Source organism: Acomys minous (assembly GCF_964271855.1).
Source record: "Acomys minous genome assembly, chromosome: 12".
Taxonomy (NCBI): Eukaryota; Metazoa; Chordata; class Mammalia; order Rodentia; family Muridae; genus Acomys; species Acomys minous.
In genome coordinates, this window is record NC_140493.1 from 56,658,142 (window position 1) to 56,675,498 (window position 17,357).

The 17,357-nt window shown below is 39.0% G+C and overlaps 1 protein-coding gene across 2 annotated transcripts in view; it reads right to left on the reverse strand.

Annotated features, from left to right (window-relative positions):
- ZFPM2 (zinc finger protein, FOG family member 2) overlaps positions 1-17,357 on the reverse strand; it is a 439,131-nt gene that overhangs the window by 146,521 nt on the left and 275,253 nt on the right. The window lies entirely within an intron of this gene.

Genomic DNA, 17,357 nt, shown 5'->3' on the forward strand with positions numbered 1-17,357 from the left:
AACACTTTTGGGAGCTGGGCACCCAAATTCTTTACCTTTAAAAACCATTTGATAAATTTACATGACAAGGGAAGCACAGGGAAGGAAATCAGGAAGTCTCAGCAGGACTGTGCTTGCCCCCATGAGTCACAGAAAACAGGCATTCTGACTTATCATTAGACAGCCCCGTGTTCTGTGTATCAAACATCAGGAAACCACAACACCGAGGACAATACAAGGGTCTCAAGGTAATTTCTGAGCTGCATTTTCACCTAGATATGATTCTGCCAAAGAAATCTCAGTTCATCCTGGGACTTCCTCGCATGTCCTGTGCTATCATGAATTCCCCAAATTGACATTCACAAGTAGTCACTGGAGGCTCTCTGTGTACCCTGCCATCTTCAGACCTCACAGGAATCTGCAGAGCCATTTCACCCTCCTTACGACAAGAACTGAGCACAACGTAGCAAACCATTCGAACAGCAGAGCAATGTTAAAGACTGTCCTTATAGTAGGGGCTGACTCATTTGTTAAAATAACCATACTATTAGGCAAGGCAATAGCATAGAAAGTGCTAATAAAAAAAAAAAACCCAAATCACAAAGGATAGGTTTAAAACCAAGTGTGGATTTTTAGCTACGTCAGTAGTATTAATGGTTTGGGTAGCTAAGCATGTGCTGAGACCCCCTACTTTGCCATGTGGGCCAGACCTCCCCTTAAAACTCATACCATGATGTGGCCCTTCTCTTTATGGCTTTAGTAACCCTCCTAACAATTCTCTTCCCCAAAAGGACCATCTGCCTCAGTGTCCCTCTTAAACACCAAAGCTGAGGCCTTCCCATTGTGTGGTCTTCAGAAAATTTTAGTGTAAGGTAAACAAGTTACCTAGACCCTGATCTTCCACTCATCACACACACACACACACACACACACACACACACACACACACGAGAGAGAGAGAGAGAGAGAGAGAGAGAGAGAGAGAGAGAGAGAGAGAGAGAGATTGATTCAGATCCTGTCCTACTCTTAGTACTATAGATCTGAGTCTTTTTTTTTTTAATTAAAGATTCAGGTGAAGATGTTAGATGTTAAATAAAGTGTGAAAAGGATTATGCCATGTAGCCATACACCTGAAAATTGTTTGGGAGACATTCACAGGCAGGGGGAAATGTCTGTTTTTGCACAGTCTCAAGGAATATTGGAGAGGCAGCATACAGGGAAGATGTACAGTTTCTGGAACCATGTGGACAAATATTGAACAATATGTATGAAAACAGAGTATATGTGTGTCACTAAATTCTAGAACTCTGTGTTCAGACTCTTTTTAAAATTTAATTAATTTATTCAGATTACATCTAAATTGTTATCCCATCCCTTGTATTCTCTTGTTCCTCCCTCTCTCCTGCTTTCACCCTATTCCCCTCTTCTATGTCTGTGACTGAGGGGGACCTCCTCTCCCATTATATGGTCACAGCCTCTCAAGTCTCATCTTGGTAGCCTGCTTAAGAACTTCTTTGAAACCTCTCTGTCTCTTTCTGTCTCTGTCTGTCTGTCTGTCTGTCTGTCTGTCTGTCTGTCTCTCCTCTCTCTCCCCCTTCCCTTTCTTTTTTCCTTTCTTTTTTTTTTTTTTCCTGTTTTTGGGACAGAGTTTCTCTGTGTAGCCCTGGTTATCCTGAAACTTGCTCTGTTCTGTAGACCAGGCCTGCCTCTGCCTCCCAAATACTGAGGTTAAATTCCTGCACTACCATGGTCTGGCTTGTAGGAGAGGGGAGAGGAGATTGAGGGCATCTCTGAGACAGAGGAGGGTACCAGGAACCTATGAGGGGACCCTAGCTGAGATTCCTAGCAGCAGGGGTTAAGGAATCTCAGGTTACCATCTCCTGTAGCCAGGTGGTACTTCTAGTGGAGGGAGGGGGACACTCACTCACTCATAAAACCTTCAACCCAAAATTTTGTCTTGCCTATAAGAAGTGTAGGGATAAAGATGGAGCAGAGATTGAGGGAACAGCAAACCAATGACTGGCCCAACTTGGGACCCACCCCATGTGAGAGAGTCAATCCCTGTCACTATTAATGATTCTCTGTTATGCGTGCAGACAGGAGTCTTGGATAATTGTCTTCTGAGAGGCTTCATCCAGCAGCTGGTGGAAACAGATGCAGAGACCCACAGCTAAACAATAAGTGGAACTTGGGGAGTTTTGTGAAAAGAGTGGGAAGAAAGATTGAGGGACCCTGAGGGGTCAAGGATACCACAAAAAGACTTACAGAGTCAGTGAACCTGAGGCCATGGGGGCTCACAGAGACTGAACTACCAACTGAAGAACATGCCTCGGCTGGGCATAGACCACCTAAACATATGTAGCAGACGTGCAGCCTGATCATTGTGTGGGTCTCCTAATAATTGGAACAGGGGCTGTCTGTGGCTCTGTTGCCTTTTGATCCCTTTCCCCTAGCTGGGCTGCCTTGTAAGGCCCCCGTAGGAAGGGGGATACCCTTAGTCCTGCTATGACTTTAGATGCCAGGGTGGGTTGGTATCCATGAGGGACCTCCCCTTCTCTGAGAACAAGTAGAGGGTGGAATGGTGGAGGGAGCATGAGGTTGAGACTGGGAGGAGAAGAGGGAGGCGGATGGGATCAGGCTCTAAAGTGATTATATAAATAAATAAATAAATAAATATTTTTAAAAAAATCCTCACTATCTCTGTCCCGCTCAAACTATGGCACCAGCCAAGGACAATACAGGCCGTAAACTTCAAACCCCTTCCCAGACCTAACCAATGGACGGAACATTCTCCACAGTTGAGTGGCGAGTGGGGTATGACTTTCACACGAACTCTGGTGCCCTATAGTTGACCAAGTACCCTGGATGGGGAGGCCTGGTGGCACTCAGGGGAAGGATAGCAGGCTACCAAGAAGAGACTTGATACCCTATGAGCATATACAGGGGGAGGAGGTCACCTCAGTCACAGTCATAGGGGAGGGGAGTAAGGGAAAATGGGAGGGAGGGAGGAATGGGAGGATACAAGGGAGGGGATAACCATTGAGATGTAATATGAATAAATTAATAAAATTTTTTGAAAAACGCTCACTATCAACAAATCAGTAAAAGAAAGGGCTTGCTTTCATCATCACAATTCTCATTAAAGCTCTTCTTTCTTATAATTAGAAAAGTCCTAAAGGGGATATGTTTGGGAGAAAGGATTTGAAACAGAGCTGCACGTGTCTTGTGTCTTTACATATCAGGCAAGACCTTTTGTGATTAATTCTCTAAGCCAATGGCTCTTGACCCTTCCTATTGCTGTGACCTTTTAATACAGTTCCCCATGTTGTGGGGATCCTAAACCATAACGTTATTTTCATTGCTGCTTCATAACTGCAATTTTGCTACTGTTATAAACCGTAATGTAAATTATCTGATCTGTGACCTCTTTGAAAGGGTCATTCGACCTCAAAGAGGTCGTGACCCACAGAATCACTGCTGGTTCTAAGAAGACAAAGCCAATAGAGCTAGTTTCATAGAGAGAACATGAAGGGTAATGTGATTTTTGATATTTACACAGACAGTGTGTTGGACACTTGCTCTGTTGTCCTTACTGACAAGGGAATCAATCCTGAATGATTAAGCAACTTTGTGTGAATGGTGTTATTTCCCTTTTGACTACTCTAGCACTCGGTTATTACACCTCACGATTCTATCCCTAAACAAGCAAAAACAAGAGGAAATGACTTTGTGACTGAAACAAAAGTCCTTAGTTACTATCATCCTGAATGATAAATCAACATTGTGTCTCTTAAGACTTTGGTAAACATACATCGCATTTCAGCATGGGGTAGAAATTGATTTAAGAAATTGAATTGAAAGGGAAACAGTTTCTTCTACTCCATATCAGCAGAAGCAAGAGCATAAGAAGTTCTAGCTGAAAGCTATACGCAAGCTGTAACGTAAATAATAAGTAGATAAAAAAAAATCTCAAGGGACCAGTTATTACAGTTTTGTGGAGGTGAGTCAATTTCTTTAGAAGAAGTCAACTTTTGTAGAGATTGGCTGCCTTCAAAGAAGATTACCAGGTGTGAGAAGGAAGGAGTTAGCCAGGATTATATGAAATGTACACGCCAGAAAAATCCATGAATTGAAAATAACAATAACTTCCACATTGATCATTAGGTTTATTTCATCATGTCTTTCTCGAGCATAAGAATTCAGAGAAATTCTAGAGTTTCAGGCACTTTAAACTTCATCGAGTTTAACTCTCTAGCGTAAGTGAGGGATTTAAGGTAATTACTTATTAACACATAAAGTGTAAAATTGACAAACATACTGGAAAAAGAAAGTGCTTATAAAAGGCATGGCAGATGGGGAAATGGTCCTGAGGGTAGCTATGCTCCAAAGCCTCAGGACAAGTGGATATCACCTTCTTTAGCAATGATATGGTTAAATATGTAGGACCATGAGAAGGTAGATTGTCTTTAATTATTCAGATGGACCAATTCAAACCACAGGAGTCCCTAAAAATAGAAAAGGAAGATAGAGGTGTCATAGGAAGAGATTCTGAGGTGCTGGGCATGGTAGTTCACATGTGCAACCCCAGCACTCATGAGGCTGAGGCAGGGAGACTGCTGTGAGGGTCCAGGCACCCTGAGCCACAGAGTGTATCACAGGTTGACCTCGCCTAAAGAGTGACACTTTTATGGGACATGCCCCTTGGGCTAGGGTCCAGATATAAGTGAGTATATACCATTTGACTCTTTCTGCTTCTGGGTTAACTCACTCATTATGATGATTTCTAGTTCAATCCATTTGTCCACAAATTTAGGGAATTCTTTGTTTTTAATTGCTGAGTAGTACTCCATAGTGTAAATGTACCACAGTTTCTTTGTCCATTCTTCTACCGAGGGACACTTAGGCTGTTTCCATGTTCTGGCTATTATGAGAACCTTCTGTAAGGCAGGAGACACTGTCAACAAAACAAAGTGACAGCCTACAGACTGGGAAAAGATTTTCATCAACCTACATCTGAGAAAGGTCTAATATCCAATATATATATAGAACTCAATAAATTAAACACCACCAAACCAAATAACCCAATTGAGAAATGGGGCTCATAACTAAGCAGAGAATTCTCAACAGAGGAATATCGAATGGCTGAGAAACACTTAAAGAAATGCTCAACCTCCTTAATCATCAGGGAAATGCAAATCAAAACAACTCTGAGACTCCATCGTACACCTATCAGAATGGCTAAGATCAAAAATTCAAGTGACACCACATGCTGGAGAGGATGTGGAGAAAGAGGGACACTCCTTCATTGCTGGTGGGAATGCAAACTAACACAACCACTTTGGAAATCTATCTGGTGCTTTCTCAGAAAACTGGGAATAAGGCTTCCTCAAGACCCAGCTATTCCACTCCTTGGAATATATCCAGAAGATGCTCCAGCACACAACAGGGACATATGTTCAACCATGTTCATAGCAGCCTTATTCATAATAGCCAGAACATGGAAACAGCCTAAGCCCCCCTTGGTAGAAGAATGGATAAAGAAACTGTGGTACATTTACATTATCGAACGCTTTCGAAGTATAAAATAACTTCCCATTTTGGAACAACACCTGATGTGCCTGCTGCAAAGTGACTAAATATCCAGTGGTGCCTGGAAACATCCTTGCTTCTAGATTTGGGTCTATACAAACATGTCTGGTATCCTCTTTGGCTTCGCCGCTGGAATATGCTAAAAGTAAGGGTGAGGGAGAAGATGATAGTACTTGAAATCTCCATGCACGTTGCTGGCAGGTTGCATGGCTGCAAAGCCACCTAAGTATCTAAACCTCAGAACGCACGTTCCAAAATGTATCTTCTACCTCAAAATTTAAATATATTAAAAAAATAGCACAGTGCTCAGTATCTTATAGAGACATTGCCAAATATCTGAAAGAACAATTAAATTGTACTGAATTCCACGCCATCCTACACTTGTATTTCTTGAGGATTGGTGCTGATAGAAGTCAAGACAGAACTTCATATAACCATGTAAGCATTGTGATAGCCAATGCTATTATTCTATAATAATATTATTATTCGATAATTTTACAATTAAAAACACTATTCAATAATTTCCATCTTTAGATGTTGAGAGAGTCTTTAAAAAGTTAGATCACTGTGTGATGTTACTTGGCCACTGAAACTGAATAAAAAATGGATGTGGTGGCACAAATCTGAACCTTCAGCTCTTGAGAGACCGAGTAGAAAGGCCTGTGACACAGAACAGCCTGCTTGACACCATGAGATCTTGTCTGGGAAAAAAAATCAAAACAAACAAACAAAAAAGAAAACAAAGAAGAGTAGAGAAAGAAGAGGAGGAGCAGGAGGAAGAAACGACCAGTAGGAGGAGAGAGGAGGGAGGAGGAAAACAAGGATGATGAGGAGGATTGATGCTATTTCCATATAGAACAGAGCCTGTATAAACAGTGGGCATTTACCACCATGCCTTGCTTTTTCCCAAGTTCTCAAGTAGGCACATATGAGAGTGCCTCTGAGGATTCTGATACTTGTGCAGCTTGAGAAAGAAAAGCAACTTTTTAATGTAAAAGATCATGATGCTTTTAATCTTAGGGAACATTACTTTACCATAATTTAATTTCCTTTATTTTAGTTTCCATTTTGAAATGCCTATAGAGATAGAGCTTTGTCCGTTAAACTTTATGCTTTATCTGTAACTCTTTCAGCAAAAATTAGAGGCACATAAAAGTAGTCTTCAATTTCAGTTAAACTGGATTTAAAAGGTGTATACATTTTGAGGCTCTACATTGTAAGTTTTTTAAAAATCTGAATTTCTACATACAGTTTGAAGCCAGACTTTTACATTTTAGACAGCCCACAACTAGACAAACTTGACAAGGACAAAATGGGTCCTAAGTGTCACTTCTTAGAAATAATTAGAATCATCTAATGTGGATAAAAGAGGTCAGACTGGCATCCACTGCTCAGTAACCTTTGGAGTTACTGGACCGACAAAGGAGGTAGCCTTCAATAAATGTTTATAGTCGAGCCAAAAGGTTAATGGAGATAAAAGTAGACAGCCCAAAGGTAAAGAATAGAGGAGAATTCTAACCCAAGAAATTGATGACATAATGCTGTTTCAGGGATTCCAAATTTTGCTGGAAATTTTTCGTTGAGTATTTCCAGACTAAAAGGTAGGGAATGTAGAAGTCACAGGAAGACCTTGTGTGTGAGAAGAACTGAGATGGACTACAGTTGCTGCTTAATGGGATTAGGTTTGGAGACATATGAAAACACAATTATATATCTTATACCTTTGCCATATGATGAAGTTTGATGCCAATGAAAATGATCTTGGTGCTGTCTCCATAGTTATGTAGTGAGTAAAAAGATGTGATGCCTGTTTGACATTGTTTTACTTTCTTAATAATTGATATCTTTTTGCTATTGTCTCAATGGTAAAAAAAATAGTTGATGATAGGCATAGAAAAAATTAGAATTACTGCATGTATTAAATTTATATCAGAATCAGAAATATCCATGGGCACACACCCACACCCACACCCACACACACTTTGTATTTTGTATTTGGCATTCCACCACCACCATTTTAATGCAATTGTTCTCATATCTAATTAAAAAATGATACTGTGTGTGATTTTAGCTTTTACTACCACACAAAATTTTCATAGTAAAAATTTCAGTTAATGGATTCAAGTAATTCTCCACATTGGAATTTGATTGCATTCAATCTTAAAGTACTGTGGACTTTTAATCATTCTCTATTTACCATATCATCTAGTAACAATATCTTTGATTTTTAAGAAGCAACAATGTTTAAAATGGGAGCAAACTGATTAAAATCCTTTGTGCAAAGTTCTAATTCAAGGCTTTACAGAATTATATTTTCAGTAATTTCAGACATGTCACATGGTTCTAGAAAAATGTATCAACTTAACCAGATTTGATTTGCAATCAATAAAATTCTGTCTTTAAGTCAATAAGTATAACTTAAAGTGTTAAAACAGTAATCCTGAATGCTTGTACTTGGTGATAGTGAAGTAAAATTTTAGTGAAAACTCTGTGTGTGTGTGTGTGTGTGTGTGTGTGTGTGTGTGTGTGTGTGTGTGTGTGTGTCTTGCACATGCTGTCGGGAGAGCTGGTATAGAGTAATAAGACTGAGGAGGTGAATTATATTATCTGATTTGTTGGTTGCCAAACAACAAAACTCAGCTTCATAAAAGTTCTAATATCAACAACTTGTACTGCCTGAAAAATTGTTATGCTCTCTGTAGTTTTCAAGTGTAAGGAAAAAAAAATCCTAAAGAGACTCTGAAAACAGATGAACCGATACTGGGGCAAATGAGAAAGACATTAGTGATGTGCGCCAAAAGCTACTACACTGTGCTGTAGGCAAGGATAGAGGCCTGACTGGGGATTTCACAAAGGTCTCATTACAATCATGCTTTTCTTGAGTGTGGCCCTATAAAAATATCTGTTATGGGTGCCAGGAGCTGGCAACCCCAATCCCAGAGCAGTTCTTCAAGTTGACTGTGGGACATGGGATGTTGATCATGTTGAGAGCAAAACAAACAAACAAACAAAATCAGGGTAGAATAAAATGATAGAATTCTTGCATACTATATCATACATTATGTCAGACATTTTTATCTCTAAGAACCAACAATTTAAATAATTCTTATCTCTTGAGGTATATTTGCTTTGTTTTTATCTTAACATAAGTCACTTTATGCTTAAATAAAAAAAAAATCAGTACAAAACTAACGCTCTTGTTCAAAGTGAGACAAATCATTCTAGATGTGCAGGCGATTTAAAGCAAATTCTTCCTCCACATAAGACTAACCATTCCATGATAAGTAGGAAAACAATGTGAGCTGCAACTATCCACTCTGAAGATAGAAATAGGTCGCTTTCCAAGTGGAAAAAAAAGTCAGTAAATTAATAACACCTAAACTATCCGGATATTTATTCGACCTTCATTTTCAGAAAGAATAGACTCACTTCTCTCTCTCTTTGCCAGCTCCACTCCCACAGTCTCATCTGCTCTTCACATACACTTGGCTCCAAGCAGGAGTGACTCTCTCCAAGCTGGCAACCATTAGCTTCAACCTTTTTTATTTTATGCGGCTCTGAGAGTCACACAGTGTTTAAGGAGTGTTGTTTTGCTCCTGGCAGAGTTTCTGGGCTTGCACCTAATGCAATGTGCAAAAGAGTGTCAGCTCTGAAACTCTGAGAAGGAAAAAAAATTACAACAAAAGGCTCTCCAGTAGCTTTTCCTTTTAGAAGACTGTCATACAAAACCGTGGCAGGGGTCAGGAACGTGTGAGCCTTGGTACCATCTAGGTGACCTGGAGCCAGTCACTTAACCTCTGAAGGTCTCATCTTCTTTCTGTGTAAAATGATCTCATATGTCCTTACGATTTGCTAGTACTGTCATTAGGAGACATTTGCTATAGAGTTTCCTTCTCAGCAAAACTCATATTCTGCATGTGCCCAGAAAGACACGCATGGCAACCCAACCCAGCCAAGCTGTATGTAAAAAAAAAAAATGCTATTTTTGCTGGGGAGGAAATAAATAAATAAATACATAAATACATAAACAAATAAATAATCTATCTTAATTGAATGTTAGATTTTTTAAAAAACATACTCAGGGAAAGCAATGTGTTCAAATGAAAAGTGTTATTTTGAAAAATATAAAGTATATAGACCAGATGAACATTCACACTTAATTATTATTGGCCTACTTAGGTTAAAAAAAAACATGGTGCCAATTCTGTTCATCTTTCTTTGAGACTCATCCAAAGACGTTGTGTACTAGAGAGAATATATGCTCTTGCAAAGCTTCCCTTGGATAGTGAGAGGTGTCCGTCTTTCAGGAATTAATCTACCACAGCCTGTAATGAATCTTCTGGCATTATTATTGTTGTTGTTATTGTTGTTGTCGTCGTCACTTTAACCAATATTAATTTCAATTAAAAGAGAGATAATCCTATTTATTTATTTATTCACTTTACATTTCGGTCGTAGCCCCCTCCTTCCTCTCCTCCCAGTCCCCTCCTGATTTCCCTCTCCTCCCATATTCCTCACCCACCCACTGCAGTTCATAGAGTCACATCAGGACTGAGTTCCTCCTTTTCCTCCGTGGCCCGGCAAGGCAGTCCTGTCAGGGGGATGTGATCAAAAGGCAGGTAACACAGTCATTGTCAGAGACAGCCCCCTCTCCCCTTAGCTCCCCTTAGCTCCCTCCATGAAACCTGAGCTTCCCATTGGCTACATCTATGAAGAAGACCTAGGTCCAGTCCATACATGGTCCCTGGTTGGTGCTTCAGACTCCACAGGCCTCTCTGGGTCCTGGTTAGTGATAGTCTTCTTCCTAATTAATTTGTTTTTTCCCAGTCACTCACACACACACACACACACACACACACACACACACACGTGTGCAAAATTGTAATTGAGCTCAACCCATCCTTCATATGACCCTCGCTCCACTGTCCCATATAATGCCACTTCTATACTAATCTCTTACCTGAATTCATGTGTTTTTTATTTGTTTGCATCACTCATCCTAGCCATCTGGGTAGCCCTGGGATTGGAACTATACATTAAGTCTGATGAGTACAGCAGTAGACAGACAACTGATAATACTTGTGGCCACCCTCTCCAACAATCATTAGTAGCAAAGATGCTCAGTAAGACTTAAGGTCACATGATCCCTTAGTGCCATAGATGAGTGAGAATTGAGAGGGTCTGTCTTCTACTAGCCCAGTGAAAGCAATCGCAGATGCTCTGGGTTCTGCAGCCCACTGGCTGAATCTTTCTCTGCCTAGAGGATATGATTTTGTTGCCTTCCTTTGATCTTCTGGCTTTTACTTTCTCTTCTTCTCCTCCAGTGTTCCATGAGCCTTAGACAGGTTATACAAATGATTTGTTTATGCCTGAGCCCTCATCTATAACTTACTCTCAGCACTTGAGGCAGTCATGAGTTAAAGAAGGACTTTAATTGACATACTGTTAAAGCTGCACTAACCAAACATATTTTTCTTTTAACCACTCATTTCCTGATGTATATATTTACATCTATTATCTTAAACTAATAACAACTCACTTTTATGTAGAACTTAAAAATTCCCAGCGTCAAATTTAAGCTGATTTAAAAAAAAGTTTGTGATAAGATAAGCACAGGAATGGGAAAGGTGGGTTCCCCCCCCCCCCCCCCCCCCGCATCATGGTAAAATGTGGAAATACTAACTTAGTCCTAGCTGTCATGTTGATAACAGTAAATTTTGGGAAAGTTTTGGTCAAGTTATTTAAGTTCAGGTGCAGGAAGTGCTTGACAGAAACATGGAAATGTAGCAGTGGAGCGAATTGGGTGACGATTTGTTTGCAAGAATATTGCAAATGTCTTAAGTATCTAAAAGGCTTGGGGGATGAGCACTGTGTGCAGTATTTTGACCTAGGTACCACATGCAGAAAGCCGATTGTAACCCTGCTCTTTACATAGCAAGTGTCCGCCTCACAGAGGCAGTGTACGGTGCTTCCCCTCTTGAAGTTAGTACGAGCAAGACACTAATCGAGCAGGAGGACTCCATGCTTCCGGTGCCCAGGCACCTGGTCAACATATTTGTTTATGCCTGGGGAGGGGAGGGAGCATGCGATGAAGTAAAAAACAAAAACAAAAACAAAACAAAACAAAACAAAAAAAAAAACGGCTCAATATTTTTTAATAGTGCTTCTGGAAAAACTTTTGTAATGTGATATTTTTCTTGTCACTAATTTTCAGTAGCATGTTTTTGAAATAAAAAACCAAGAGTAAACATGAATGTAAAATTATTTAATTTCTTAGTAAGGCATGTTTGTTTATGAGTCTCAGTCATATGATACAATTAAGCTTTAGTAAGTTTACTTCAGATCTCTATCCTATAGTTTCTTTCCAATTGCCTCCCTCCTTCTGTCCTTTCAGCCCTCCCTCCCTCCTTCCTTCTTTCCTTCCCTCCCTCCCTTCCTTCCTCCCTCCCTTTCTTCTTCTCTCCCTCCCTCCTTCCTCCCCTTTCTCCTGAGTTCCTGGAAGAGAGGTATGTTCCACCATCTTTAAGTCATCATGTTCTTTTAAAAGTAATGGTTGTGAATAAAATGCATCAATATGTATATGCTGGATACTGGGTTTAAATTCTGTTAAAGTGACAAACTAAAGCATCTACTAAAACTTAATGGATGGCTATAAATATCAGTGGTTTGTAGCGGCCAGTTGCATATGGGTTATCTTGAAGTTTGAAAGGAATTGCTTTGTGTTGCCTAAATATGGTTTTTGCAGTGTCAGTAACAGAGCAATACATGTACAATCATTCCAACTGTAATAGCCCAACGCATCTACCTCTGTCCTCATCTTTGTTGCTTCTGTTTTGAGAAAGCTTTTGTCCCGTTTTCTGAATAATCATTTTGGGCTTTTATGGAAATTATTTATAGTCATTATATGTTTATTGACATTTATTAGTTTATCTCTGCACAGAAAACGCAAGGAATGGAGAGGCAGATGACTTGCACTTCCTTTGGGTGTTCACAATATATTAACAATAATACTTAAATAGCATGCACACAGATTACTTAAATCAATATTAACAAGCAAGGTAATCATATATAAGCCTATAACAGATACCCTTGGAAACTGCAATGCACATTCCACGATCTGTGACCAAATAATAGTGTGGGTGCAGATGAGAAGTGCTTGACAGACTATGTGAGGGACAGACAGTTACGGGACGGGACTACCCTACTTTTCAGCTGAAAACATTCAGGCGTCTTGTGTATAGAACTGAAAGACCACTAAATATGGCTCATATTTTTATAGTTATATCTCAACGCTAATCATCATTGTCCTTCAAGGTGCATATTTGGAGTTCAGCTCTGTATCTCCACATCTACTAAAAGCCAGCTTATTGCGTCTCAGCCTTTTGCCTAGATCAAGTGTATCAATTTCTGCCTTTTTATTCTGCCAGAGGCCTTTTCCCTAGATGATTATATGCCCTGCCAAGATGGCAATCGATATTAACCACTACAATAGCCAGATGAATGTGTATATTTTAAGTGTATGTTCATTAGTTAATTTAATACACTTTACTAATTAATGGTTAGAAGGTGGCTTAAAAACTTGTACACGGAGGCAAATGATTGAGTGAACACCATATGCGCATCACTTTAGGGAGGGTGTGACTTTGTTGAAATTACTAAAAATTAATTAAATTAAAGTAATTAAATTAAAGTAATTAATTGATTGTTTTATGGGGCTGGAGATATGGCCAAACAGTAAAGAACACTTTCAGCTCTTCCAGAGGATCAAAGTTCAGTTCAGGCATCCACACTAGCTGGCTCACAACTGTCTGTCACTCCAGTTCTATAGGATCTGAAGGTCTCTTCTAGTCTCCACAGGTATCATGCATGCAAGTGATGCCCACACTATATGGAGGCAATCACACATACACATACATTAAAGATTTCAGTTACAGAAGTATTTGTAGTACAGGGCTATTTTAATAAGAAAATGAGCTCATACATATAACTTGTACAAACTGTGCTGGGTATATTAATGCCTGTTAGTATTTAGTTTCTGTTTCTGCATTTACTGCTTACCCTTAAATAAATGCGTTTTCTCAGACTTACAGAATTCCCAGTAAAATAATTGGGACTGACTCAAAAAGTGACACTTTTCCCTAATGTATTCTGTATTCTGTTACGTTTACTAAGCAGCTATGTGATAAAATGTAGGGGAAACATTGTGTCTAAACAGATTTTTTGAAATCTCATAAAAAAAAATAACACCATTATTCCCATTTTATAAAGATAAATACCCAGAGTTTAAAAAGCTAAGTAACTTCCTAGTCGCTCATTGCTACAAACTTTCTTAACCATGAACGGTCTTGTGTTTTTCTATTAGAGATCTATGGAAAGTTGAATTCTCTCCATGCTGAAGAGCTACTGAGGAGCTTCTCAGGAAGTGTGCCTAATAGGAGTCTTCCTGCCCTTGGAAGCTAGCTTAAATGATCTTCCACGAGCCGGTGGCCAACAGTTTCTGTTTTACATTATGCATGATGCCTTGCTGCACTTTGTAGAAGCTAATTGCATGGCGCCTCATTAATAATCCTCAGGGTTTCTTGAGCTGTGAAATTTGTAGTTTTGTGGTGAATTATTTCTCACATTTTCACAGTTTGGGGTCTTGTAAGTCTAGTTGAGATACTTAATATCAGTACCAGACATCCAGTAAGGGAAACAGACTGTACGTGTTCTACTCAGTGATATAAGATGTTGAAGAGCAGATAATAACTTTTAATATTGTGTTTTTATAACTGTGGGCATTTTGGACTCGTAGAGATAATTATATCCTATAGTGGATGAAAAATAGCATATATGTAAGCTTTATATTTGCTTAACAAACATAGGGTGGCGCCCCATGAACCTGATGAGGCGTTAGAGAGCAATCTAAGTAGAGGGAAGTCTAGGTAGCCTTGGCAGTGCCAAGCACTTCCTTTCTTCAGAGCCTTTGACTATACTGTTTACCTACTTGCCTGAGTTTATTTGGTGTGCTTTTTAGATGAGACTGGCTTTCATCACAGGTAGACCAGACTAAAACCCAAGCACAGACCTTTCCCACACTGGACAAAATTGAATTTAATGTGGAAAGTCAAAATGAAGCCTCTGGAAGAAGCATTGGATAGAAATAAAGCAGATGTGTTCTTTTGACTAAATGGGTCTGAAAACAAAATGTTCAGCCATAATTTAGATACTATTCCTTGAATTTTCACATCATGCTTCTAGAATGTAGTGAAAGCGGTGAGGGTAATAGGGAGAAATCTTGTAGCTGTAGTCTTGGACAAGACACAACACTATAGCTCTAGAATCATCTTGCTTGAATGTGAAGCCAGCTTTCCAATGTGGCTGCTTGGCTGTGGTGTGGATTTGGTAGGGCAAGTGTATCTCTCTGAGCATCAGCTCTTTTCCTAATGTCATAAGTGCTCATGGGGCTGCGGTAGATGTTTAATTAAACAAAGAAAATACAAAGTGTCCATTTACATTTATTATGTGCACTAATTTGAGGAAATTGAGCAAATTTGGGGAGAATAATTAAATTTCTGCCAGAAATCCTGTGTCTGCCTTGGTTCTACAACAAGATCAAGGCTAGCTTGGATTACTTGACACCCTGCCACAAAATAAAGTCTAAGGTATATTGAATTTATATCACCTAATATTAATAGAATAATGTTAATAGATAACACATGTAGAAGTTTACCCTCTTGGTCCTTTATCAACTCAGCATATTAGTTAGCAGGCAAACTCATCACTGTCATCTTAATACAATAAGTTTAAAGACAACTCTATGGTAGTTGATAATAACTTGCACTATAAATAGCTTTACTTGATACAAAAATCGTTTTTGTTTAAGATAGTATAAATTTCATAATTCATTTTTTGTTCTTAGCTTATTAGCTAATGCACAAAGCAGAAACATGAAACATTAATAATAAGAGGTATTATTCAATATACAGTACATACTTTATGATGTTTAAATTAGATTAAATGATATCTATTTCTTCCAATATTTAATTATCTTTTATCCTAAAATATTTCAATGTTCTTTCAATTTACCTTTGAAATTCACAGTACATACTGTCACACAGTCACCATACACTGCAATGCCCCCCTATTTCTGCTTATAATTTTATTATAGGTAATCATGTGACCTAAAATCTTGTTTGTGTTGCATTAGTAAAGAAGCTGGGGAAAATGCTGGGCATTGCATTCCTGAATCTGTTCCTTGTCCACTCTGGATTCTAACTTGAGAGTTCCTTATGTGGTAAGACAAACTCGAAGATGTTTAGTGTTGTAGGGCATGCTGACATAATGTGTTAAATATTATTACCTTAATCACAGGTACTTAATGTTTCTCTTGCCTCCTTTGTCACATGTAAAAGAATGGCAGCAAGTCCAAATCAAAGCGCACTTTCCTACAGTTAAGGAGACAGTAGCCTTCCCTTAGGGAGTCACTGTTGACGTTGCACCACAGTTTTTTAAGGTGTCTGTGGGTTCTATACATTTGAGCTTTGTTCTAACTGTCTGTAAGAGGTTGGATTCTGTAATTCCCAATGGATGAGGTCCCTGAGCAAGTTATAAGGAGTCAGGAACCCTTGAAAGCTTGGCCTATGTCTGACACTAGAATTCCCTTCTTCCTCTTTGTGAGAGGAACTCAGAAAACAGACCTGCGCAGGTTGTCCAGTCAGCCTTTTTGCTCCTTGCTCTAACTTTGCTCCTTGTCTTGATGTTAAATCCAAATTAATAGTGTTCTTGAACATTTACAAACGTAAACAACAACAGTGTTGGTAAATATATCTGGCACAGAGTGCTTCCCATTGTAAGAACAAAGATTGGTTCGCCCCGATTAACACACACACTTCCATTGGCTCTTTAATGGGACCTTTCACACACTTGAGATTCATCAAACTGTGTCTCTAATGCACAGTGACATGGAACACCCTAATTCACTTTTGTTTGAAAGAAAAAACTCAAATTGAGAAGTTTACCTTGCTCCATTACATATGCAGAGCTAAAGGTTGTGGGGTGTGTGTGTGTGTGTGTGTGTGTGTGTGTGTGTGTGTGTGTGTGTGTGTTTATGAGTATATGAGCATATGTGTATGTGATATTTGTGGGCAAAACGTCCCATACTAAGACTGTGTACCTTGAGAAAAACATTGAGTTTGAACATTTATTTTCATGTTGGGTTGGATAACACAAATTCTCTTTTCTAATACCCGAGACATTTAGTGTATCAGAGGAAGGCATTTTTTCTAAATGATATCTATTAGCTCTACCCTTTCAGTGCCACAGAACAAAACTTCTCAAGATAGCCACATGAGGAATATATTTAAAATGTTGATAACAGCACAACTCCCTTTTTCTCAAATCACACCGTTCAACAACATATGGAAGAAAGTTTGATAATTTTGCACTAGACTAATTTAAGCAAAGCTAAAGTAAACCTAATGATAAAGCCAGTTGATAGTTAAATCCTACCCATGAAAAATGACAGTATCTTCATTTATAATGTAGAATGCTAACTGTGGAGTATAAATAAACTGAAGAATTTTTTTAAATCCCTCTTATTTAACTATTGGGAATAGACTAAACACATAGAACAAACCTAAATTATCTGGTAGCTTTTTTTTTTCTGTCTTAAAAGTAAAGATTGAGAGTTGGAAGAGAAAGGGCAGGGAGGGAAACTAGAGATAAAAAAAGAAGGGTCCAGCCTTGGGACGGTTGCAGAGACAGCCCGTGTTCCAATAAGACTCAACAAACAGCTCTGATCAGAATCT